Source organism: Mustelus asterias, chromosome 3 (genome assembly GCF_964213995.1).
Source record: "Mustelus asterias chromosome 3, sMusAst1.hap1.1, whole genome shotgun sequence".
In the NCBI taxonomy this organism is placed as follows: Eukaryota; Metazoa; Chordata; class Chondrichthyes; order Carcharhiniformes; family Triakidae; genus Mustelus; species Mustelus asterias.
Genome location: NC_135803.1, coordinates 6,996,321 through 7,021,770, shown reverse-complemented (window position 1 = coordinate 7,021,770; position 25,450 = coordinate 6,996,321). Strand labels below are relative to the sequence as shown.

Sequence of the window (25,450 nt, the reverse complement as noted above, 5' to 3'; positions counted from 1 at the left end):
GCGAGAGCATGCCCGCGACAGTGTACACAGCGAGAGCATGTCCGCGACAGTGTGCACAGCGAGAGCATGTCCGCGACAGTGTGCACAGCGAGAGCATGTCCACTACAGAGTGCACAGCGAGAGCATGTCCGCGACAGTGCGCACAGTGACAGCATGTCCGCGACAGTGTACACAGCGAGAGCATGTCCGTGACAGTGTACACAGCGAGAGCATGTCCGCGACAGAGTGCACAGTGAGAGCATGTCCGCGACAGAGTGCACAGTGGGAGCATGTCCGCGACAGAGTGCACAATGAGAGCATGTCCGCGACAGAGCGCACAGTGAGAACATGTCTGCGACAGAGCGCCCAGTGAGAGCATGTCCGTGACAGAGTGCACAGTGAGAGCATGTCCGCGACAGAACACACAGTGACAGCATGTCCGCAACAATGTACACAGCGAGAGCATGTCCGCGACAGAGCGCACAGTGAGAGCATGTCCGCGACAGAGCGCACAGTGAGAGCATGTCCGCGACAGAGCGCACAGTTAGAGCATGTCCGCGGCAGAGCGCACAGTGACAGCATGTCCGCGACAGAGCGCACAGTGAGAGCATGTCCATGACAGAGCGCACAGTGAGAGCATGTCCGCGACAGAGCGCACAGTGAGAGCATGTCCGCGACAGAGCGCACAGTGACAGCATGTCCGCGACAGAGCGCACAGTGGGAGCATGTCCGTGACAGAGTGCAGTGAGAGCACGTCCGCGACAGAGCGCACAGTGAGAGCATGTCCGCGACAGAGCGCACAGTGAGAGCATGTCCGCGACAGAGCGCACAGTGAGAGCATGTCCGCGACAGAGTGAACAGTGAGAGCATGTCCGCGACAGAGCGCACAGTGAGAGCACGTCCGCGACATAGCGCACTGCGAGAGCATGTCCGCGAAAGAGCGCACAGTGTGAGCATGTCCGCGACAGAGAGCACAGTGAGAGCATGTCCGCGACAGTGTACACAGTGAGAGCATGTCCGCGACAGAGCGCACAGCGTGAGCATGTCCGCGACAGTGTACACAGCGAAAGCATGTCCGCAACAGAGCGCAGAGTGAGAGCATGTCCACGACAGAGTGCACAGTGAGAGCATGTCCGCGACAGAGTGCACAGTGAGAGCATGTCCGCGACAGAGTGCACAGCGAGCGCATGTCCGCGACAGAGTGCACAGTGAGAGCATGACCGCGACAGAGCGCACAGTGAGAGCATGTCCGCAACGGAGCGCACAGTGAGAGCATGTCCGCGACGGAGCGCAGAGTGAGAGCATGTCCGTGACAGAACACACAGTGAGAGCATGTCCGCGACACAATGCACAGTGACAGCATGTCCGCAACAGTGTACACAGCGCGAGCATGTCCGCGACAGAGTGCACAGCGAGAGCATGTCCGCGACAGTGTACACAGCGAGAGCATGTCCGCGACAGAGCGCACAGTGAGAGCATGTCTGCGACAGAGTGCACAGTGAGAGCATGTCCGCGACAGAGCGCACAGTGAGAGCACGTCCGCGACAGAGTGCACAGTGAGAGCATGTCCGCGACAGAGCGCACACTGAGAGCATGTCTGCGGCACAGTGCACACTGAGAGAATCTCCGCAACAGTGGACACATCGAGAGCATGTCCGCGACAGAGCGCACAGTGAGAGCATGTCCACGACAGAGCGCACAGTGAGAGCATGTCCGCAAAAGAGTGCACAGCGAGAGCATGTCCACTACAGAGTGCACAGCGAGAGCATGTCCGCGACAGTGCGCACAGTGACAGCATGTCCGCGACAGTGTACACAGCGAGAGCATGTCCGTGACAGTGTACACAGCGAGAGCATGTCCGCGACAGAGTGCACAGTGAGAGCATGTCCGCGACAGAGTGCACAGTGGGAGCATGTCCGCGACAGAGTGCACAATGAGAGCATGTCCGCGACAGAGCGCACAGTGAGAACATGTCTGCGACAGAGCGCCCAGTGAGAGCATGTCCGCGACAGAGTGCACAGTGAGAGCATGTCCGCGACAGAGCGCACAGTGAGAGCATGTCCGCCACAGAGCGCACAGTGAGAGCATGTCCGCGACAGAGTGCACAGTGAGAGCATGTCCGCGACAGAGTGCACAGTGAGAGCATGTCCGCGGCAGAGTGCACACTGAGAGAATGTCCGCGACAGTGTACACATCGAGAGCATGTCCGCAACAGAGTGCACAGTGAGAGCAAGTCCGCGACAGAGTGCACAGTGAGAGCATGTCCGCAACGGAGCGCACAGTGAGAGCATGTCCGCGACAGAGCGCAGAGTGAGAGCATGTCCGTGACAGAACGCACAGTGAGACCACGTCCGCGACAGAGTGCACAGTGAGAGCATGTCCGCGACAGAGTGCACAGCGAGCGCATGTCCGCGACAGAGTGCACAGTGAGAGCAAGTCCGTGACCGAGCGCACAGTGAGAGCATGTCCGTGACAGAGTGCACAGTGAGAGCATGTCCGCGACAGAGAGCACAGTGAGGGCATGTCCGCGACAGAGTGCACAGTGAGAGCAAGTCCGTGACCGAGCGCACAGTGAGAGCATGTCCGTGACAGAGTGCACAGTGAGAGCATGTCCGCGACAGAGAGCACAGTGAGGGCATGTCCGCGACAGAGTGCACAGTGAGAGCACGTCCGCGACAGAGCGCACAGTGAGAGCATGTCCGCGACAGAGCGCACAGTGACAGCATGTCCGCGACAGAGTGCACAGTGAGAGCATGTCCGCGACAGAGTGCACAGTGAGAGCATGTCCGCGACAGAGCGCACAGTGAGAGCATGTCCGCGACAGAGCGCACAGTGAGAGCATGTCCGCAACAATGTACACAGCGAGAGCATGTCCGCGACAGAGTGCAGTGAGAGCATGTCGCGAAAGAGCGCACAGTGACAGCATGTCCGCGACAGAGCGCACAGGGACAGCATGTCCGCGACAGAGTGCACAGTGACAGCATGTCCGCGACAGAGCGCACAGTGACAGCATGTCCGCGACAGAGTGCACAGTGAGAGCATGTCCGCGACAGAGCGCACAGTGAGAGCATGTCCGCGACAGAGCGCACAGTGAGAGCATGTCCGCAACAATGTACACAGCGAGAGCATGTCCGCGACAGAGTGCAGTGAGAGCATGTCGCGAAAGAGCGCACAGTGACAGCATGTCCGCGACAGAGCGCACAGTGACAGCATGTCCGCGACAGAGTGCACAGTGACAGCATGTCCGCGACAGAGCGCACAGTGACAGCATGTCCGCGACAGAGAGCACAGTGAGGGCATGTCCGCGACAGAGCACACAGTGAGAGCATGACCGCGACAGAGCACACAGTGAGAGCATGTCCGCGACAGAACACACAGTGACAGCATGTCCGCGACAGAGTGCACAGTGAGAGCATGTCCGCGGCAGAGTGCACACTGAGAGCATGTCCGTGGCAGAGTGCACACTGAGAGAATGTCCGCGACAGTGTACACATCGAGAGCATGTCCGCGACAGAGTGCACAGTGAGAGCATGTCCGCGACAGAGTGCACAGTGACAGCATGTCCGCGACAGAGTGCACAGTGACAGCATGTCCGCGACAGAGTGCACAGTGAGAGCATGTCCGCGACAGAGTGCACAGTGAGAGCATGTCCGCGACAGAGTGCACAGTGAGAGCATGTCCGCGACAGAGTGCACAGTGACAGCATGTCCGCGACAGAGTGCACAGTGCCAGCATGTCCGCGACAGAGTGCACAGTGGGAGCATGTCCGCGACAGAGTGCACAGTGGGAGCATGTCCGCGACAGAACACACAGTGACAGCATGTCCGTGACAGAGCGCACAGTGAGATCATGTCCGCGACAGAGTGCACAGTGAGAGCCTGTCTGCGACAGAGCGCACAGCGAGAGCATGTCTGCGACAGAGCGCACAGTGAGACCATGTCTGCGACAGAGCGCACAGCGAGAGCATGTCTGCGACAGAGCGCACAGCGAGAGCATGTCTGCGACAGAGCGCACAGTGAGAGCATGTCCGCGACAGAGAGCACAGGGAGAGCATGTCCGCGACAGAGCGCACAGTGAGAGCATGTCCGCGACAGAGCGCACAGTGAGAGCATGTCCGCGACAGAGCGCACAGTGAGAGCATGTCCGCGACAGAGCGCACAGTGGGTGCATGTCCGCGACAGAACACACAGTGACTGCTTGTCCGCAACAGTGTACACCGCGAGAGCATTTCCGCGACAGTGTACACAGCGAGAGCATGTCCGCGGCAGAGTGCACAGTGACAGCGTGTCCGCGACAGAGTGCACAGTGACAGCATGTCCGCGACAGAGTGCACAGTGAGAGCATGTCCGCGACAGAGCGCGCATTGAGAGCATGCCCGCGACACAACACACAGTGACAGCATGTCCGCAACAGTGTACACAGCGAGAGCATGTCCGCGACAGTGTACACAGCGAGAGCATGTCCGCGACAGAGCGCACAGTGAGAGCATGTCCGCGACAGAGAGCACAGTGAGAGCATGTCCGCGACAGAGCGCACTGTGAGAGCATGTCCACGACAGAGTGTGCTGTGAGAGCATGTCCACGACAGAGCGAACAGCGAGCGCATGTCCGTGACAGAGTGCACAGTGAGAGCATGTCCGCAACAGTGTACACAGTGAGAGCATGTCCGTGAAAGTGTACACAGCGAGAGCATGCCCGCGACAGTGTACACAGCGAGAGCATGTCCGCGACAGTGTGCACAGCGAGAGCATGTCCGCGACAGTGTGCACAGCGAGAGCATGTCCACTACAGAGTGCACAGCGAGAGCATGTCCGCGACAGTGCGCACAGTGACAGCATGTCCGCGACAGTGTACACAGCGAGAGCATGTCCGTGACAGTGTACACAGCGAGAGCATGTCCGCGACAGAGTGCACAGTGAGAGCATGTCCGCGACAGAGTGCACAGTGGGAGCATGTCCGCGACAGAGTGCACAATGAGAGCATGTCCGCGACAGAGCGCACAGTGAGAACATGTCTGCGACAGAGCGCCCAGTGAGAGCATGTCCGTGACAGAGTGCACAGTGAGAGCATGTCCGCGACAGAACACACAGTGACAGCATGTCCGCAACAATGTACACAGCGAGGGCATGTCCGCGACAGAGCGCACAGTGAGAGCATGTCCGCGACAGAGCGCACAGTGAGAGCATGTCCGCGACAGAGCGCACAGTGAGAGCATGTCCGCGGCAGAGCGCACAGTGACAGCATGTCCGCGACAGAGCGCACAGTGAGAGCATGTCCATGACAGAGCGCACAGTGAGAGCATGTCCGCGACAGAGCGCACAGTGAGAGCATGTCCGCGACAGAGCGCACAGTGACAGCATGTCCGCGACAGAGCGCACAGTGGGAGCATGTCCGTGACAGAGTGCAGTGAGAGCACGTCCGCGACAGAGCGCACAGTGAGAGCATGTCCGCGACAGAGCGCACAGTGAGAGCATGTCCGCGACAGAGCGCACAGTGAGAGCATGTCCGCGACAGAGTGAACAGTGAGAGCATGTCCGCGACAGAGCGCACAGTGAGAGCACGTCCGCGACATAGCGCACTGCGAGAGCATGTCCGCGAAAGAGCGCACAGTGTGAGCATGTCCGCGACAGAGAGCACAGTGAGAGCATGTCCGCGACAGTGTACACAGTGAGAGCATGTCCGCGACAGAGCGCACAGCGTGAGCATGTCCGCGACAGTGTACACAGCGAAAGCATGTCCGCAACAGAGCGCAGAGTGAGAGCATGTCCACGACAGAGTGCACAGTGAGAGCATGTCCGCGACAGAGTGCACAGTGAGAGCATGTCCGCGACAGAGTGCACAGCGAGCGCATGTCCGCGACAGAGTGCACAGCGAGCGCATGACCGCGACAGAGCGCACAGTGAGAGCATGTCCGCAACGGAGCGCACAGTGAGAGCATGTCCGCGACAGAGCGCAGAGTGAGAGCATGTCCGTGACAGAACACACAGTGAGAGCATGTCCGCGACACAATGCACAGTGACAGCATGTCCGCAACAGTGTACACAGCGCGAGCATGTCCGCGACAGAGTGCACAGCGAGAGCATGTCCGCGACAGTGTACACAGCGAGAGCATGTCCGCGACAGAGCGCACAGTGAGAGCATGTCCGCGACAGAGTGCACAGTGAGAGCATGTCCGCGACAGAGCGCACAGTGAGAGCACGTCCGCGACAGAGTGCACAGTGAGAGCATGTCCGCGACAGAGCGCACACTGAGAGCATGTCTGCGGCACAGTGCACACTGAGAGAATCTCCGCAACAGTGGACACATCGAGAGCATGTCCGCGACAGAGCGCACAGTGAGAGCATGTCCACGACAGAGCGCACAGTGAGAGCATGTCCGCAAAAGAGTGCACAGCGAGAGCATGTCCACTACAGAGTGCACAGCGAGAGCATGTCCGCGACAGTGCGCACAGTGACAGCATGTCCGCGACAGTGTACACAGCGAGAGCATGTCCGTGACAGTGTACACAGCGAGAGCATGTCCGCGACAGAGTGCACAGTGAGAGCATGTCCGCGACAGAGTGCACAGTGGGAGCATGTCCGCGACAGAGTGCACAATGAGAGCATGTCCGCGACAGAGCGCACAGTGAGAACATGTCTGCGACAGAGCGCCCAGTGAGAGCATGTCCGCGACAGAGTGCACAGTGAGAGCATGTCCGCGACAGAGCGCACAGTGAGAGCATGTCCGCCACAGAGCGCACAGTGAGAGCATGTCCGCGACAGAGTGCACAGTGAGAGCATGTCCGCGACAGAGTGCACAGTGAGAGCATGTCCGCGGCAGAGTGCACACTGAGAGAATGTCCGCGACAGTGTACACATCGAGAGCATGTCCGCAACAGAGTGCACAGTGAGAGCAAGTCCGCGACAGAGTGCACAGTGAGAGCATGTCCGCAACGGAGCGCACAGTGAGAGCATGTCCGCGACAGAGCGCAGAGTGAGAGCATGTCCGTGACAGAACGCACAGTGAGAGCATGTCCGCGACACAATGCACAGTGACAGCATGTCCGCAACAGTGTACACAGCGCGAGCATGTCCGCGACAGAGTGCACAGCGAGAGCATGTCCGCGACAGTGTACACAGCGAGAGCATGTCCGCGACAGAGCGCACAGTGAGAGCATGTCCGCGACAGAGTGCACAGTGAGAGCATGTCCGCGACAGAGCGCACAGTGAGAGGACGTCCGCGACAGAGTGCACAGTGAGAGCATGTCCGCGACAGAGCGCACAGTGAGAGCATGTCCGCGACAGAGCGCACAGTGAGAGCATGTCCGCGACAGAGTGCACAGTGAGAGCATGTCCGCGACAGAGTGCACAGTGAGAGCATGTCCGCGACAGAACACACAGTGACAGCATGTCCGCAACAATGTACACAGCGAGAGCATGTCCGCGACAGAGCGCACAGTGAGAGCATGTCCGCGACAGAGCGCACAGTGAGAGCATGTCCGCGACAGAGCGCACAGTGAGAGCATGTCCGCGGCAGAGCGCACAGTGACAGCATGTCCGCGACAGAGCGCACAGTGAGAGCATGTCCATGACAGAGCGCACAGTGAGAGCATGTCCGCGACAGAGCGCACAGTGAGAGCATGTCCGCGACAGAGCGCACAGTGACAGCATGTCCGCGACAGAGCGCACAGTGGGAGCATGTCCGTGACAGAGTGCAGTGAGAGCACGTCCGCGACAGAGCGCACAGTGAGAGCATGTCCGCGACAGAGCGCACAGTGAGAGCATGTCCGCGACAGAGCGCACAGTGAGAGCATGTCCGCGACAGAGTGAACAGTGAGAGCATGTCCGCGACAGAGCGCACAGTGAGAGCACGTCCGCGACATAGCGCACTGCGAGAGCATGTCCGCGAAAGAGCGCACAGTGTGAGCATGTCCGCGACAGAGAGCACAGTGAGAGCATGTCCGCGACAGTGTACACAGTGAGAGCATGTCCGCGACAGAGCGCACAGCGTGAGCATGTCCGCGACAGTGTACACAGCGAAAGCATGTCCGCAACAGAGCGCAGAGTGAGAGCATGTCCACGACAGAGTGCACAGTGAGAGCATGTCCGCGACAGAGTGCACAGTGAGAGCATGTCCGCGACAGAGTGCACAGCGAGCGCATGTCCGCGACAGAGTGCACAGTGAGAGCATGACCGCGACAGAGCGCACAGTGAGAGCATGTCCGCAACGGAGCGCACAGTGAGAGCATGTCCGCGACAGAGCGCAGAGTGAGAGCATGTCCGTGACAGAACACACAGTGAGAGCATGTCCGCGACACAATGCACAGTGACAGCATGTCCGCAACAGTGTACACAGCGCGAGCATGTCCGCGACAGAGTGCACAGCGAGAGCATGTCCGCGACAGTGTACACAGCGACAGCATGTCCGCGACAGAGCGCACAGTGAGAGCATGTCCGCGACAGAGTGCACAGTGAGAGCATGTCCGCGACAGAGCGCACAGTGAGAGCACGTCCGCGACAGAGTGCACAGTGAGAGCATGTCCGCGACAGAGCGCACACTGAGAGCATGTCTGCGGCACAGTGCACACTGAGAGAATCTCCGCAACAGTGGACACATCGAGAGCATGTCCGCGACAGAGCGCACAGTGAGAGCATGTCCACGACAGAGCGCACAGTGAGAGCATGTCCGCAAAAGAGTGCACAGCGAGAGCATGTCCACTACAGAGTGCACAGCGAGAGCATGTCCGCGACAGTGCGCACAGTGACAGCATGTCCGCGACAGTGTACACAGCGAGAGCATGTCCGTGACAGTGTACACAGCGAGAGCATGTCCGCGACAGAGTGCACAGTGAGAGCATGTCCGCGACAGAGTGCACAGTGGGAGCATGTCCGCGACAGAGTGCACAATGAGAGCATGTCCGCGACAGAGCGCACAGTGAGAACATGTCTGCGACAGAGCGCCCAGTGAGAGCATGTCCGCGACAGAGTGCACAGTGAGAGCATGTCCGCGACAGAGCGCACAGTGAGAGCATGTCCGCCACAGAGCGCACAGTGAGAGCATGTCCGCGACAGAGTGCACAGTGAGAGCATGTCCGCGACAGAGTGCACAGTGAGAGCATGTCCGCGGCAGAGTGCACACTGAGAGAATGTCCGCGACAGTGTACACATCGAGAGCATGTCCGCAACAGAGTGCACAGTGAGAGCAAGTCCGCGACAGAGTGCACAGTGAGAGCATGTCCGCAACGGAGCGCACAGTGAGAGCATGTCCGCGACAGAGCGCAGAGTGAGAGCATGTCCGTGACAGAACGCACAGTGAGAGCATGTCCGCGACACAATGCACAGTGACAGCATGTCCGCAACAGTGTACACAGCGCGAGCATGTCCGCGACAGAGTGCACAGCGAGAGCATGTCCGCGACAGTGTACACAGCGAGAGCATGTCCGCGACAGAGCGCACAGTGAGAGCATGTCCGCGACAGAGTGCACAGTGAGAGCATGTCCGCGACAGAGCGCACAGTGAGAGGACGTCCGCGACAGAGTGCACAGTGAGAGCATGTCCGCGACAGAGCGCACAGTGAGAGCATGTCCGCGACAGAGCGCACAGTGAGAGCATGTCCGCGACAGAGTGCACAGTGAGAGCATGTCCGCGACAGAGTGCACAGTGAGAGCATGTCCGCGACAGAACACACAGTGACAGCATGTCCGCAACAATGTACACAGCGAGAGCATGTCCGCGACAGAGCGCACAGTGAGAGCATGTCCGCGACAGAGCGCACAGTGAGAGCATGTCCGCGACAGAGCGCACAGTGAGAGCATGTCCGCGGCAGAGCGCACAGTGACAGCATGTCCGCGACAGAGCGCACAGTGAGAGCATGTCCATGACAGAGCGCACAGTGAGAGCATGTCCGCGACAGAGCGCACAGTGAGAGCATGTCCGCGACAGAGCGCACAGTGACAGCATGTCCGCGACAGAGCGCACAGTGGGAGCATGTCCGTGACAGAGTGCAGTGAGAGCACGTCCGCGACAGAGCGCACAGTGAGAGCATGTCCGCGACAGAGCGCACAGTGAGAGCATGTCCGCGACAGAGCGCACAGTGAGAGCATGTCCGCGACAGAGTGAACAGTGAGAGCATGTCCGCGACAGAGCGCACAGTGAGAGCACGTCCGCGACATAGCGCACTGCGAGAGCATGTCCGCGAAAGAGCGCACAGTGTGAGCATGTCCGCGACAGAGAGCACAGTGAGAGCATGTCCGCGACAGTGTACACAGTGAGAGCATGTCCGCGACAGAGCGCACAGCGTGAGCATGTCCGCGACAGTGTACACAGCGAAAGCATGTCCGCAACAGAGCGCAGAGTGAGAGCATGTCCACGACAGAGTGCACAGTGAGAGCATGTCCGCGACAGAGTGCACAGTGAGAGCATGTCCGCGACAGAGTGCACAGCGAGCGCATGTCCGCGACAGAGTGCACAGTGAGAGCATGACCGCGACAGAGCGCACAGTGAGAGCATGTCCGCAACGGAGCGCACAGTGAGAGCATGTCCGCGACAGAGCGCAGAGTGAGAGCATGTCCGTGACAGAACACACAGTGAGAGCATGTCCGCGACACAATGCACAGTGACAGCATGTCCGCAACAGTGTACACAGCGCGAGCATGTCCGCGACAGAGTGCACAGCGAGAGCATGTCCGCGACAGTGTACACAGCGAGAGCATGTCCGCGACAGAGCGCACAGTGAGAGCATGTCCGCGACAGAGTGCACAGTGAGAGCATGTCCGCGACAGAGCGCACAGTGAGAGCACGTCCGCGACAGAGTGCACAGTGAGAGCATGTCCGCGACAGAGCGCACACTGAGAGCATGTCTGCGGCACAGTGCACACTGAGAGAATCTCCGCAACAGTGGACACATCGAGAGCATGTCCGCGACAGAGCGCACAGTGAGAGCATGTCCACGACAGAGCGCACAGTGAGAGCATGTCCGCAAAAGAGTGCACAGCGAGAGCATGTCCACTACAGAGTGCACAGCGAGAGCATGTCCGCGACAGTGCGCACAGTGACAGCATGTCCGCGACAGTGTACACAGCGAGAGCATGTCCGTGACAGTGTACACAGCGAGAGCATGTCCGCGACAGAGTGCACAGTGAGAGCATGTCCGCGACAGAGTGCACAGTGGGAGCATGTTCGCGACAGAGTGCACAATGAGAGCATGTCCGCGACAGAGCGCACAGTGAGAACATGTCTGCGACAGAGCGCCCAGTGAGAGCATGTCCGCGACAGAGTGCACAGTGAGAGCATGTCCGCGACAGAGCGCACAGTGAGAGCATGTCCGCCACAGAGCGCACAGTGAGAGCATGTCCGCGACAGAGTGCACAGTGAGAGCATGTCCGCGACAGAGTGCACAGTGAGAGCATGTCCGCGGCAGAGTGCACACTGAGAGAATGTCCGCGACAGTGTACACATCGAGAGCATGTCCGCAACAGAGTGCACAGTGAGAGCAAGTCCGCGACAGAGTGCACAGTGAGAGCATGTCCGCAACGGAGCGCACAGTGAGAGCATGTCCGCGACAGAGCGCAGAGTGAGAGCATGTCCGTGACAGAACGCACAGTGAGAGCATGTCCGCGACACAATGCACAGTGACAGCATGTCCGCAACAGTGTACACAGCGCGAGCATGTCCGCGACAGAGTGCACAGCGAGAGCATGTCCACGACAGTGTACACAGCGAGAGCATGTCCGCGACAGAGCGCACAGTGAGAGCATGTCCGCGACAGAGTGCACAGTGAGAGCATGTCCGCGACAGAGCGCACAGTGAGAGGACGTCCGCGACAGAGTGCACAGTGAGAGCATGTCCGCGACAGAGCGCACAGTGAGAGCATGTCCGCGACAGAGCGCACAGTGAGAGCATGTCCGCGACAGAGTGCACAGTGAGAGCATGTCCGCGACAGAGTGCACAGTGAGAGCATGTCCGCGGCAGAGTGCACACTGAGAGAATGTCCGCGACAGTGTACACATCGAGAGCATGTCCGCAACAGAGTGCACAGTGAGAGCAAGTCCGCGACAGAGTGCACAGTGAGAGCATGTCCGCAACGGAGCGCACAGTGAGAGCATGTCCGCGACAGAGCGCAGAGTGAGAGCATGTCCGTGACAGAACACACAGTGAGAGCATGTCCGCGACACAATGCACAGTGACAGCATGTCCGCAACAGTGTACACAGCGCGAGCATGTCCGTGACAGAGCGCACAGCGAGAGCATGTCTGCGACAGAGCGCACAGTGAGAGCATGTCTGCGACAGAGCGCACAGCGAGAGCATGTCTGCGACAGAGCGCACAGTGAGACCATGTCCGCGACAGAGCGCACAGTGAGAGCATGTCCGCGACAGAGCGCACAGTGAGAGCATGTCCGCGACAGAGCGCACAGTGAGAGCATGTCTGCGACAGAGCGCACAGTGAGAGCATGTCCGCGACAGACGCACAGTGAGAGCATGTCTGCGACAGAGCGCACAGTGAGAGCATGTCCGCGACAGAGCGCACAGTGAGAGCATGTCTGCGACAGAGCGCACAGTGAGAGCATGTCCGCGACAGAGCGCACAGTGAGACCATGTCCGCGACAGAGTGCACAGTGAGAGCATGTCCGCGACAGAGCGCACAGTGAGAGCATGTCCGCGACAGAGCGCACAGTGAGAGCATGTCCGCGACAGAGCGCACAGTGAGAGCATGTCCGCGACAGTGTACACAGCGCGAGCATGTCCGCGACAGAGTGCACAGTGAGAGCATCTCCGCGACAGAGCGCACAGTGAGAGCATGTCCGCGACCGAGCGCACAGTGAGAGCATGTCCGCGACAGAGCGCACACTGAGAGCATGTCCGCGACAGAGCGCACAGTGACAGCATGTCCGCGACAGAGTGCACAGTGAGAGCATGTCCGCGACAGAGTGCACAGTGAGAGCACGTCCGCGACAGAGCGCACTGCGAGAGCATGTCCGCGAAAGAGCGCACAGTGTGAGCATGTCCGCGACAGTGTACACAGTGAGAGCATGTCCGCGACAGAGCGCACAGCGTGAGCATGTCCGCGACAGTGTACACAGCGAAAGCATGTCCGCAAAAGAGCGCAGAGTGAGAGCATGTCCACGACAGAGTGCACAGTGAGAGCATGTCCGCGACAGAGTGCACAGTGAGAGCATGTCCGCGACAGAGTGCACAGCGAGCGCATGTCCGCGACAGAGCGCACAGCGAGCGCATGACCGCGACAGAGCGCAGAGTGAGAGCATGTCCGCGACAGAGTGCACAGTGAGAGCATGTCCGCGACAGAGCGCACAGTGAGAGCATGTCCGCGACAGAGCGCACAGTGAGAGCATGTCCGCGACAGAGTGCACAGTGAGAGCATGTCCGCGACAGAGTGCACAGTGAGAGCATGTCCGCGGCAGAGTGCACACTGAGAGCATGTCCGCGGCAGAGTGCACACTGAGAGAATGTCCGCGACAGTGTACACATCGAGAGCATGTCCGCAACAGAGTGCACAGTGAGAGCAAGTCCGCGACAGAGTGCACAGTGAGAGCATGTCCGCAACGGAGCGCACAGTGAGAGCATGTCCGCGACAGAGCGCACAGTGAGAGCATGTCCGTGACAGAACACACAGTGAGAGCATGTCCGCGACACAATGCACAGTGACAGCATGTCCGCAACAGTGTACACAGCGAGAGCATGTCCGCGACAGTGTACACAGCGAGAGCATGTCCGCGACAGAGCGCACAGTGAGAGCATGCCCTCGACAGAGTGCACAGTGAGAGCATGCCCGCGACAGAGCGCACAGTGAGAGCACGTCCGCGACAGAGTGCACAGTGAGAGCATGTCCGCGACAGAGCGCACACTGAGAGCATGTCTGCGGCACAGTGCACACTGAGAGAATCTCCGCAGCAGTGTACACATCGAGAGCATGTCCGCGACAGAGCGCACAGTGAGAGCATGTCCACGACAGAGCGCACAGTGAGAGCATGTCCGCAAAAGAGTGCACAGCGAGAGCATGTCCGCGACAGAGTGCACAGTGAGAGCATGTCCGTGACAGAGCGCACAGTGAGAGCATGTCCGCGACAGAACACACAGTGACAGCATGTCCGCAACAGTGTACACAGCGAGAGCATGTCCGCGACAGTGTACACAGTGAGAGCATGTCCGCGACAGATTACACAGCGAGAGCATGTCCGCGACAGAGTGCACAGTGACAGCACTTCCGGGACAGAGCGCACAGTGAGAGCATGTCCGCGACAGAGCGCACAGTGAGAGCATGTCCGCGACAGACCGCACAGTGAGAGCATGTCCGCGACAGAGTGCACAGTGAGAGCATGTCCGCGGCAGAGCGCACAGTGACAGCATGTCCGCGACAGAGTGCACACTGAGAGCATGTCCGCGACAGTGTACACATCGAGAGCATGTCTGCGACAGAGTGCACAGTGAGAGCATGTCCGCGACAGAGTGCACAGTGAGAGCATGTCCGTGACAGAGTGCACAGTGAGAGCATGTCCGCGACAGAGTGCACAGTGAGAGCATGTCCGTGACAGAGTGCACAGTGAGAGCATGTCCGCGACAGACTGCACAGTGAGAGCATGTCTGCGACAGAGCGCACAGTGACAGCATGTCCGTGACAGAGTGCACAGTGAGAGCATGTCCGCGACAGAGTGCACAGTGAGAGCATGTCCGTGACAGAGTGCACAGTGAGAGCATGTCCGCGACAGACTGCACAGTGAGACCATGTCCGCGACAGAGCGCACAGTGAGACCATGTCCGCGACAGAGCGCACAGTGAGAGCATGTCCGCGACAGAGCGCACAGTGAGAGCATGTCTGCGACAGAGCGCACAGTGTGAGCATGTCTGCGACAGAGCGCACAGTGAGACCATGTCCGCGACAGAGCGCACAGTGAGAGCATGTCCGCAACAGAGCGCACAGTGAGAGCATGTCCGCGACAGAGCGCACAGTGAGAGCATGTCTGCGACAGAGCGCACAGCGAGAGCATGTCCGTGACAGAGCGCACAGCGAGAGCATGTCTGCGACAGAGCGCACAGTGAGAGCATGTCTGCGACAGAGCGCACAGCGAGAGCATGTCTGCGACAGAGCGCACAGTGAGAGCATGTCCGTGACAGAGCGCACAGCGAGAGCATGTCTGCGACAGAGCGCACAGTGAGAGCATGTCCGCGACAGAGCGCACAGTGAGAGCATGTCCGCGACAGTGTACACAGCGCGAGCATGTCCGCGACAGAGTGCACAGTGAGAGCATCTCCGCGACAGAGCGCACAGTGAGAGCATGTCCGCGACCGAGCGCACAGTGAGAGCATGTCCGCGACAGAGCGCACACTGAGAGCATGTCCGCGACAGAGCGCACAGTGACAGCATGTCCGCGACAGAGTGCACAGTGAGAGCATGTCCGCGACAGAGTGCACAGTGAGAGCACGTCCGCGACAGAGCGCACTGCGAGAGCATGTCCGCGAAAGAGCGCACAGTGTGAGCATGTCCGCGACAGTGTACACAGTGAGAGCATGTCCGCGACAGAGCGCACAGCGTGAGCATGTCCGCGACAGTGTACACAGCGAAAGCATGTCCGCAAAAGAGCGCAGAGTGAGAGCATGTCCACGACAGAGTGCACAGTGAGAGCATGTCCGCGACAGAGTGCACAGTGAGAGCATGTCCGCGACAGAGTGCACAGCGAGCGCATGTCCGCGACAGAGCGCACAGCGAGCGCATGACCGCGACAGAGCGCAGAGTGAGAGCATGTCCGCGACAGAGTGCACAGTGAGAGCATGTCCGCGACAGAGCGCACAGTGAGAGCATGTCCGCGACAGAGCGCACAGTGAGAGCATGTCCGCGACAGAGTGCACAGTGAGAGCATGTCCGCGACAGAGTGCACAGTGAGAGCATGTCCGCGGCAGAGTGCACACTGAGAGCATGTCCGCGGCAGAGTGCACACTGAGAGAATGTCCGCGACAGTGTACACATCGAGAGGATGTCCGCAACAGAGTGCACAGTGAGAGCAAGTCCGCGACAGAGTGCACAGTGAGAGCATGTCCGCAACGGAGCGCACAGTGAGAGCATGTCCGCGACAGAGCGCACAGTGAGAGCATGTCCGTGACAGAACACACAGTGAGAGCATGTCCGCGACACAATGCACAGTGACAGCATGTCCGCAACAGTGTACACAGCGAGAGCATGTCCGCGACAGTGTACACAGCGAGAGCATGTCCGCGACAGAGCGCACAGTGAGAGCATGCCCTCGACAGAGTGCACAGTGAGAGCATGCCCGCGACAGAGCGCACAGTGAGAGCACGTCCGCGACAGAGTGCACAGTGAGAGCATGTCCGCGACAGAGCGCACACTGAGAGCATGTCTGCGGCACAGTGCACACTGAGAGAATCTCCGCAACAGTGTACACATCGAGAGCATGTCCGCGACAGAGCGCACAGTGAGAGCATGTCCACGACAGAGCGCACAGTGAGAGCATGTCCGCAAAAGAGTGCACAGCGAGAGCATGTCCGCGACAGAGTGCACAGTGAGAGCATGTCCGTGACAGAGCGCACAGTGAGAGCATGTCCGCGACAGAACACACAGTGACAGCATGTCCGCAACAGTGTACACAGCGAGAGCATGTCCGCGACAGTGTACACAGTGAGAGCATGTCCGCGACAGATTACACAGCGAGAGCATGTCCGCGACAGAGTGCACAGTGACAGCACTTCCGGGACAGAGCGCACAGTGAGAGCATGTCCGCGACAGAGCGCACAGTGAGAGCATGTCCGCGACAGACCGCACAGTGAGAGCATGTCCGCGACAGAGTGCACAGTGAGAGCATGTCCGCGGCAGAGCGCACAGTGACAGCATGTCCGCGACAGAGTGCACACTGAGAGCATGTCCGCGACAGTGTACACATCGAGAGCATGTCTGCGACAGAGTGCACAGTGAGAGCATGTCCGCGACAGAGTGCACAGTGAGAGCATGTCCGTGACAGAGTGCACAGTGAGAGCATGTCCGCGACAGAGTGCACAGTGAGAGCATGTCCGTGACAGAGTGCACAGTGAGAGCATGTCCGCGACAGACTGCACAGTGAGAGCATGTCTGCGACAGAGCGCACAGTGACAGCATGTCCGTGACAGAGTGCACAGTGAGAGCATGTCCGCGACAGAGTGCACAGTGAGAGCATGTCCGTGACAGAGTGCACAGTGAGAGCATGTCCGCGACAGACTGCACAGTGAGACCATGTCCGCGACAGAGCGCACAGTGAGACCATGTCCGCGACAGAGCGCACAGTGAGAGCATGTCCGCGACAGAGCGCACAGTGAGAGCATGTCTGCGACAGAGCGCACAGTGTGAGCATGTCTGCGACAGAGCGCACAGTGAGACCATGTCCGCGACAGAGCGCACAGTGAGAGCATGTCCGCAACAGAGCGCACAGTGAGAGCATGTCCGCGACAGAGCGCACAGTGAGAGCATGTCTGCGACAGAGCGCACAGCGAGAGCATGTCCGTGACAGAGCGCACAGCGAGAGCATGTCTGCGACAGAGCGCACAGTGAGAGCATGTCTGCGACAGAGCGCACAGCGAGAGCATGTCTGCGACAGAGCGCACAGTGAGAGCATGTCCGTGACAGAGCGCACAGCGAGAGCATGTCTGCGACAGAGCGCACAGTGAGAGCATGTCTGCGACAGAGCGCACAGTGAGAGCATGTCTGCGACCGGCCGCACAGTGAGACCATGTCCGCGACAGAGCGCACAGTGAGAGCATGTCTGCGACAGAGCACACAGTGAGACCATGTCCGCGACAGAGCGCACAGTGAGAGGATGTCCGCGACAGAGCGCACAGTGAGAGCATGTCTGCGACAGAGTGCACAGTGAGAGCATGTCCGCGACAGTGGGCACAGTGACAGGATGTCCGTGACAGAGTGCACAGTGAGAGCATGTCTGCGACAGAGCGCACAGTGAGAGCATGTCCGCGACAGAGCGCACAGTGAGAGCATGTCCGCGACAGAGCGCACAGTGAGAGCATGTCCGCGACAGAGCGCACAGTGAGAGCATGTCCGCGACAGTGTACACAGCGCGAGCATGTCCGCGACCGAGCGCACAGTGAGAGCATGTCCGAGACCGAGCGCACAGTGAGAGCATGTCCGCGACAGAGCGCACAGTGAGAGCATGTCCGTGACAGAGTGCACAGTGAGAGCATGTCCGTGACAGAGTGCACAGTGAGAGCATGACCGCGACAGAGCGCACAGTGAGAGCATGTCCGCGACAGAGTGCACAGTGAGAGCATGTCCGCGACAGAGCGCACAGTGAGAGCATGTCCGCGACAGAGCGCACAGTGAGAGCATGTCCGCGACAGAGTGCACAGTGAGAGCATGTCCGCGACAGAGTGCACAGTGAGAGCATGTCCGCGGCAGAGTGCACACTGAGAGCATGTCCGCAGCAGAGTGCACACTGAGAGAATGTCCGCGACAGTGTACACATCGAGAGCATGTCCGCAACAGAGTGCACAGTGAGAGCAAGTCCGCGACAGAGTGCACAGTGAGAGCATGTCCGCAACGGAGCGCACAGTGAGAGCATGTCCGCGACAGAGCGCACACTGAGAGCATGTCCGTGACAGAACACACAGTGAGAGCATGTCCGCGACACAATGCACAGTGACAGCATGTCCGCAACAGTGTACACAGCGCGAGCATGTCCGCGACAATGTACACAGCGAGAGCATGTCCGCGACAGAGCGCACACTGAGAGCATGTCCGCGGCAGAGTGCACACTGAGAGAATGTCCGCGACAGTGTACACAGCGAGAGCATGTCCGCGACAGAGCGCACAGTGAGAGCATGTCCGTGACAGAGTGCACAGTGAGAGCATGTCCGCGACAGAGCGCACAGTGAGAGCACGTCCGCGACAGAGTGCACAGTGAGAGCATGTCCGCGACAGAGCACACACTGAGAGCATGTCTGCGGCACAGTGCACACTGAGAGAATCTCCGCAACAGTGTACACATCGAGAGCATGTCCGCGACAGAGCGCACAGTGAGAGCATGTCCACGACAGAGCGCACAGTGAGAGCATGTCCGCAAAAGAGTGCACAGCGAGAGCATGTCCGCGACAGAGTGCACAGTGAGAGCATGTCCGTGACAGAGCGCACAGTGAGAGCATGTCCGCGACAGAACACACAGTGACAGCATGTCCGCAACAGAGTACACAGCGAGAGCATGTCCGCGACAGAGCGCACAGTGAGAGCATGTCCGCGACAGAGTGCACAGTGACAGCATGTCCGCGACAGAGTACACAGCGAGAGCATGTCCGCGACAGAGCGCACAGTGAGAGCACGTCCGCGACAGAGTGCACACTGAGAGCATGTCTGCGGCACAGTGCACACTGAGAGAATCTCCGCAACAGTGTACACATCGAGAGCATGTCCGCGACAGAGCGCACAGTGAGAGCATGTCCACGACAGAGGGCACAGTGAGAGCATGTCCGCAAAAGAGTGCACAGCGAGAGCATGTCCGCGACAGAGTGCACAGTGAGAGCATGTCCGTGACAGAGCGCACAGTGAGAGCATGTCCGCGACAGAACACACAGTGACAGCATGTCCGCAACAGAGTACACAGCGAGAGCATGTCCGCGACAGTGTACACAGTGAGAGCATGTCCGCGACAGATTACACAGCGAGAGCATGTCCGCGACAGAGTGCACAGTGACAGCACTTCCGGGACAGAGCGCACAGTGAGAAAATGTCCGCGACAGAGCGCACAGTGAGAGCATGTCCGCGACAGACCGCACAGTGAGAGCATGTCCGCGACAGAGTGCACAGTGAGAGCATGTCCGCGACAGAGTGCACAGTGAGAGCATGTCCGTGACAGAGCGCACAGTGAGAGCATGTCCGCGACAGAGCGCACAGTGAGAGCATGCCCGCGAAAGAGCGCCCAGTGAGAGCATGTCCGTGACAGAGTGCACAGTGAGAGCATGTCCGCGACAGAACACACAGTGACAGCATGTCCGCAACAATGTACACAGGGAGAGCATGTCCGCGACAGAGCGCACAGTGAGAGCACGTCCGCGACAGAGCGCACAGTGAGAGCATGTCCGCGACAGAGTGCACAGTGAGAGCATGTCCGCGGCAGAGCGCACAGTGACAGCATGTCCGCGACAGAGTGCACACTGAGAGCATGTCCGCGACAGTGTACACATCGAGAGCATGTCCGCGACAGAGTGCACAGTGAGAGCATGTCCGCGACAGAGTGCACAGTGAGAGCATGTCCGTGACAGAGTGCACAGTGAGAGCATGTCCGCGACAGAGTGCACAGTGAGAGCATGTCCGTGACAGAGTGCACAGTGAGAGCATGTCCGCGACAGAGTGCACAGTGAGAGCATGTCCGCGACAGAGCGCACAGTGAGAGCATGTCCGTGACAGAGCACACAGTGACAGCATGTCTGCGACAGAGCGCACAGTGAGACCATGTCCGCGACAGAGCGCACAGTGAGAGCATGCCCGCGAAAGAGCGCCCAGTGAGAGCATGTCCGTGACAGAGTGCACAGTGAGAGCATGTCCGCGACAGAACACACAGTGACAGCATGTCCGCAACAATGTACACAGCGAGAGCATGTCCGCGACAGAGCGCACAGTGAGAGCACGTCCGCGACAGAGCGCACAGTGAGAGCATGTCCGCGACAGAGTGCACAGTGAGAGCATGTCCGCGGCAGAGCGCACAGTGACAGCATGTCCGCGACAGAGTGCACACTGAGAGCATGTCCGCGACAGTGTACACATCGAGAGCATGTCCGCGACAGAGTGCACAGTGAGAGCATGTCCGTGACAGAGCGCACAGTGAGACCATGTCCGCGACAGAGTGCACAGTGAGAGCATGTCCGTGACAGAGCGCACAGTGAGACCATGTCCGCGACAGAGTGCACAGTGAGAGCATGTCCGCGACAGTGTACACAGCGAGAGCATGTCCGCGACAGTGTACACATCGAGAGCATGTCTGCGACAGAGTGCACAGTGAGAGCATGTCCGCGACAGTGTACACATCGAGAGCATGTCCGCGACAGAGCGCACAGTGAGAGCATGTCCGCAACAGAGCGCACAGTGAGAGCATGTCCGCAACAGAGCGCACAGTGAGACCACGTCCGCGACAGAGCGCACAGTGAGAGCATGTCCGCAACAGAGTGCACAGTGAGAGCATGTCCGCGACAGAGTGCACAGTGAGAGCATGTCCGCGACAGAGCGCACAGTGAGACCACGTCCGCGACAGAGCGCACAGTGAGAGCATGACCGCGACAGAGCGCACAGTGAGTGCATGTCCGCGACAGAGCGCACAGTGAGAGCATGTCCGCGACAGAGCGCACAGTGAGAGCATGTCCGCGACAGAGCGCACAGTGAGTGCATGTCCGCGACAGAGCGCACAGTGAGAGCATGTCCGCGACAGAGTGCACAGTGAGAGCATGTCCGCGACAGAGCGCACAGTGAGACCACGTCCGCGACAGAGCGCACAGTGAGAGCATGACCGCGACAGAGCGCACAGTGAGTGCATGTCCGCGACAGAGCGCACAGTGAGAGCATGTCCGCGACAGAGCGCACAGTGAGTGCATGTCCGCGACAGAGCGCACAGTGAGAGCATGTCCGCGACAGAGCGCACAGTGAGAGCATGTCCGCGACAGAGCGCACAGTGAGAGCATGTCCGCGACAGAGCGCACAGTGAGAGCATGTCCGCGACAGAGCGCACAGTGAGTGCATGTCCGCGACAGAGCGCACAGTGAGAGCATGTCCGTGACAGGCTGCCCAGTGAGACCACGTCCGCGACAGAGCGCACAGTGAGAGCATGTCCGCGACAGAGCGCACAGTGAGTGCATGTCCGCGACAGAGCGCACAGTGAGAGCATGTCCGCGACAGAGCGCACAGTGAGTGCATGTCCGCGACAGAGCGCACAGTGAGAGCATGACCGCGACAGAGCGCACAGTGAGACCACGTCCGCGACAGAGCGCACAGTGAGAGCATGTCCGCGACAGAGCGCACAGTGAGTGCATGTCCGCGACAGAGCGCACAGTGACAGCATGTCCGCGACAGAGTGCACAGCGAGAGCATGTCCGCGACAGTGTACACAGCGAGAGCATGTCCGCGACAGTGTACACAGCGAGAGCATGTCCGCGACAGTGTACACAGCGAGAGCATGTCCGCGACAGTGTACACAGCGAGAGCATGTCCGCGACAGTGTACACAGCGAGAGCATGTCCGCGACAGTGTACACAGCGAGAGCATGTCCGCGACAGTGAACACAGCGAGAGCATGTCCGCGACAGTGTACACAGCGAGAGCCTGTCCGCGACAGTGTACACAGCGAGAGCATGTCCGCGACAGTGTACACAGCGAGAGCATGTCCGCGACAGTGTACACAGCGAGAGCATGTCCGCGACAGTGTACACAGCGAGAGCATGTCCGCGACAATGTACACAGCGAGAGCATGTCCGCGACAGTGTACACAGCGAGAGCATGTCCGCGACAGTGTACACAGCGAGAGCATGTCCGCGACAGTGTACACAGCGAGAGCATGTCCGCGAGTGTACACAGCGAGAGCGTGTCCGCGACAGTGTACACAGCGAGAGCGTGTCCGCGACAGTGTACACAGCGAGAGCGTGTCCGCGACAGTGTACACAGCGAGAGCGTGTCCGCGACAGTGTACACAGCGAGAGCATGTCCGCGACAGTGTACACAGCGAGAGCATGTCCGCGACAGTGTACACAGCGAGAGCGTGTCCGCGACAGTGTACACAGCGAGAGCATGTCCGCGACAGTGTACACAGCGAGAGCATGTCCGCGACAGTGTACACAGCGAGAGCATGTCCGCGACAGTGTACACAGCGAGAGCATGTCCGCGACAGTGTGCACAGCGAGAGCATGTCCGCGACAGTGTGCACAGCGAGAGCATGTCCACGACAGTGTACACAGCGAGAGCATGTCCGCGACAGTGCACACAGCGAGAGCATGTCCGCGACAGTGTACACAGCGAGAGCATGTCCGCGACAGTGTACACAGCGAGAGAATGTCCGGGACAGCGTCCACAGCGAGAGCATGTCCGCGACAGTGTACGCAGTGAGAACATGTCCGCGACAGAGCGCACAGTGAGAGCATGTCCGCGACAGAGCGCACAGTGCGAGCATGTCCGCGACAGCGCGCACAGTGAGAGCATGTCCGCGACAGTGTACACAGCGAGAGCATGTCCGCGACAGAGCGCACAGTGAGAGCATGTCCGCGACAGAACACACAGTGAGAGCATGTCCGCGACAGAACACACAGTGAGAGCATGTCCGTGACAGAGTGCACAGTGAGAGCATGTCCGCGACTGAACACACAGTGAGAGCATGTCCGCGACAGGGCGCACAGTGAGAGCATGTCCGCGACAGTGTACACAGCAAGAGCATGTCCGTGACAGAGTGCACAGCGAGAGCATGTCCGCGACAGTGTACACAGCGAGAGCATGTCCGCGACAGATTACACAGCGAGAGCATGTCCGCGACAGATTACACAGCGAGAGCATGTCCGCGACAGAGTGCACAGCGAGAGCATGTCCGCGGCAGATTACACAGCGAGAGCATGTCCGCGGCAGATTACACAGCGAGAGCATGTCCGCGGCAGATTACACAGCGGGAGCATGACTGCGACAGAGCGCACAGTGACAGCATGTCCGTGACAGGATGCACAGCGTGAGCATGTACGCGACAGAGCGCACAGTGAGAGCATGTCCACGACAGAGCGCACAGTGAGAGCATGTCCACGACAGTGTACACAGCGACAGCATGTCCGCGACAGTGTACACAGTGAGAGCATGCCTGTGACAGAGTGGACAGTGAGAGCATGTCCGCGACAGAGCGCACAGTGGGAGCATGTCTGTGACAGAGTACACAGTGAGAGCATGTCCACAACACAGTGCACAGTGAGAGCATGTCCACAACAGAGTGCACAGTGAGAGCATGTCCGCGACAGATTGCACAGTGAGAGCATGTCCGCGACAGAGCGCACAGCGAGAGCATGTTCGCAAAAGCGTCCACAGTGTCAGCATGTCCGCTACAGAGTGCACAGTGAGAGCATGTCCGCGACAGAGCGCACAGTGAGAGCATGTCCGCGACAGAGTGCACAGTGAGAGCATGTCCGCGACAGAGTGCACAGTGAGAGCATGTCCGCGACAGAGCGCACAGTGAGTGCATGTCCGCGACAGAGCGCACAGTGAGAGCATGTCCGCGACAGAGCGCACAGTGAGAGCATGTCCGCGACAGAGCGCACAGTGAGAGCATGTCCGCGACAGAACACACAGTGAGAGCATGTCCGCGACAGAGTGCACAGTGAGAGCATGTCCGCGACAGAGCGCACAGTGAGAGCATGTCCGCGACAGAGTGCACAGTGAGAGAATGTCCGCGGCAGAGTGCACACTGAGAGCATGTCCGCGGCAGAGTGCACACTGAGAGAATGTCCGCGACAGTGTACACATCGAGAGGATGTCCGCAACAGAGTGCACAGTGAGAGCAAGTCCGCGACAGAGTGCACAGTGAGAGCATGTCCGCAACGGAGCGCACAGTGAGAGCATGTCCGCGACAGAGCGCACAGTGAGAGCATGTCCGTGACAGAACACACAGTGAGAGCATGTCCGCGACACAATGCACAGTGACAGCATGTCCGCAACAGTGTACACAGCGAGAGCATGTCCGCGACAGTGTACACAGCGAGAGCATGTCCGCGACAGAGCGCACAGTGAGAGCATGCCCTCGACAGAGTGCACAGTGAGAGCATGCCCGCGACAGAGCGCACAGTGAGAGCACGTCCGCGACAGAGTGCACAGTGAGAGCATGTCCGCGACAGAGCGCACACTGAGAGCATGTCTGCGGCACAGTGCACACTGAGAGAATCTCCGCAACAGTGTACACATCGAGAGCATGTCCGCGACAGAGCGCACAGTGAGAGCATGTCCACGACAGAGCGCACAGTGAGAGCATGTCCGCAAAAGAGTGCACAGCGAGAGCATGTCCGCGACAGAGTGCACAGTGAGAGCATGTCCGTGACAGAGCGCACAGTGAGAGCATGTCCGCGACAGAACACACAGTGACAGCATGTCCGCAACAGTGTACACAGCGAGAGCATGTCCGCGACAGTGTACACAGTGAGAGCATGTCCGCGACAGATTACACAGCGAGAGCATGTCCGCGACAGAGTGCACAGTGACAGCACTTCCGGGACAGAGCGCACAGTGAGAGCATGTCCGCGACAGAGCGCACAGTGAGAGCATGTCCGCGACAGACCGCACAGTGAGAGCATGTCCGCGACAGAGTGCACAGTGAGAGCATGTCCGCGGCAGAGCGCACAGTGACAGCATGTCCGCGACAGAGTGCACACTGAGAGCATGTCCGCGACAGTGTACACATCGAGAGCATGTCTGCGACAGAGTGCACAGTGAGAGCATGTCCGCGACAGAGTGCACAGTGAGAGCATGTCCGTGACAGAGTGCACAGTGAG

At 59.4% G+C, this 25,450-nt stretch overlaps 1 protein-coding gene across 3 annotated transcripts in view; it reads right to left on the bottom strand.

Annotated features, from left to right (window-relative positions):
- fgf12a (fibroblast growth factor 12a) overlaps nucleotides 1-25,450 on the bottom strand; it is a 592,060-nt gene that overhangs the window by 396,875 nt on the left and 169,735 nt on the right. The window lies entirely within an intron of this gene.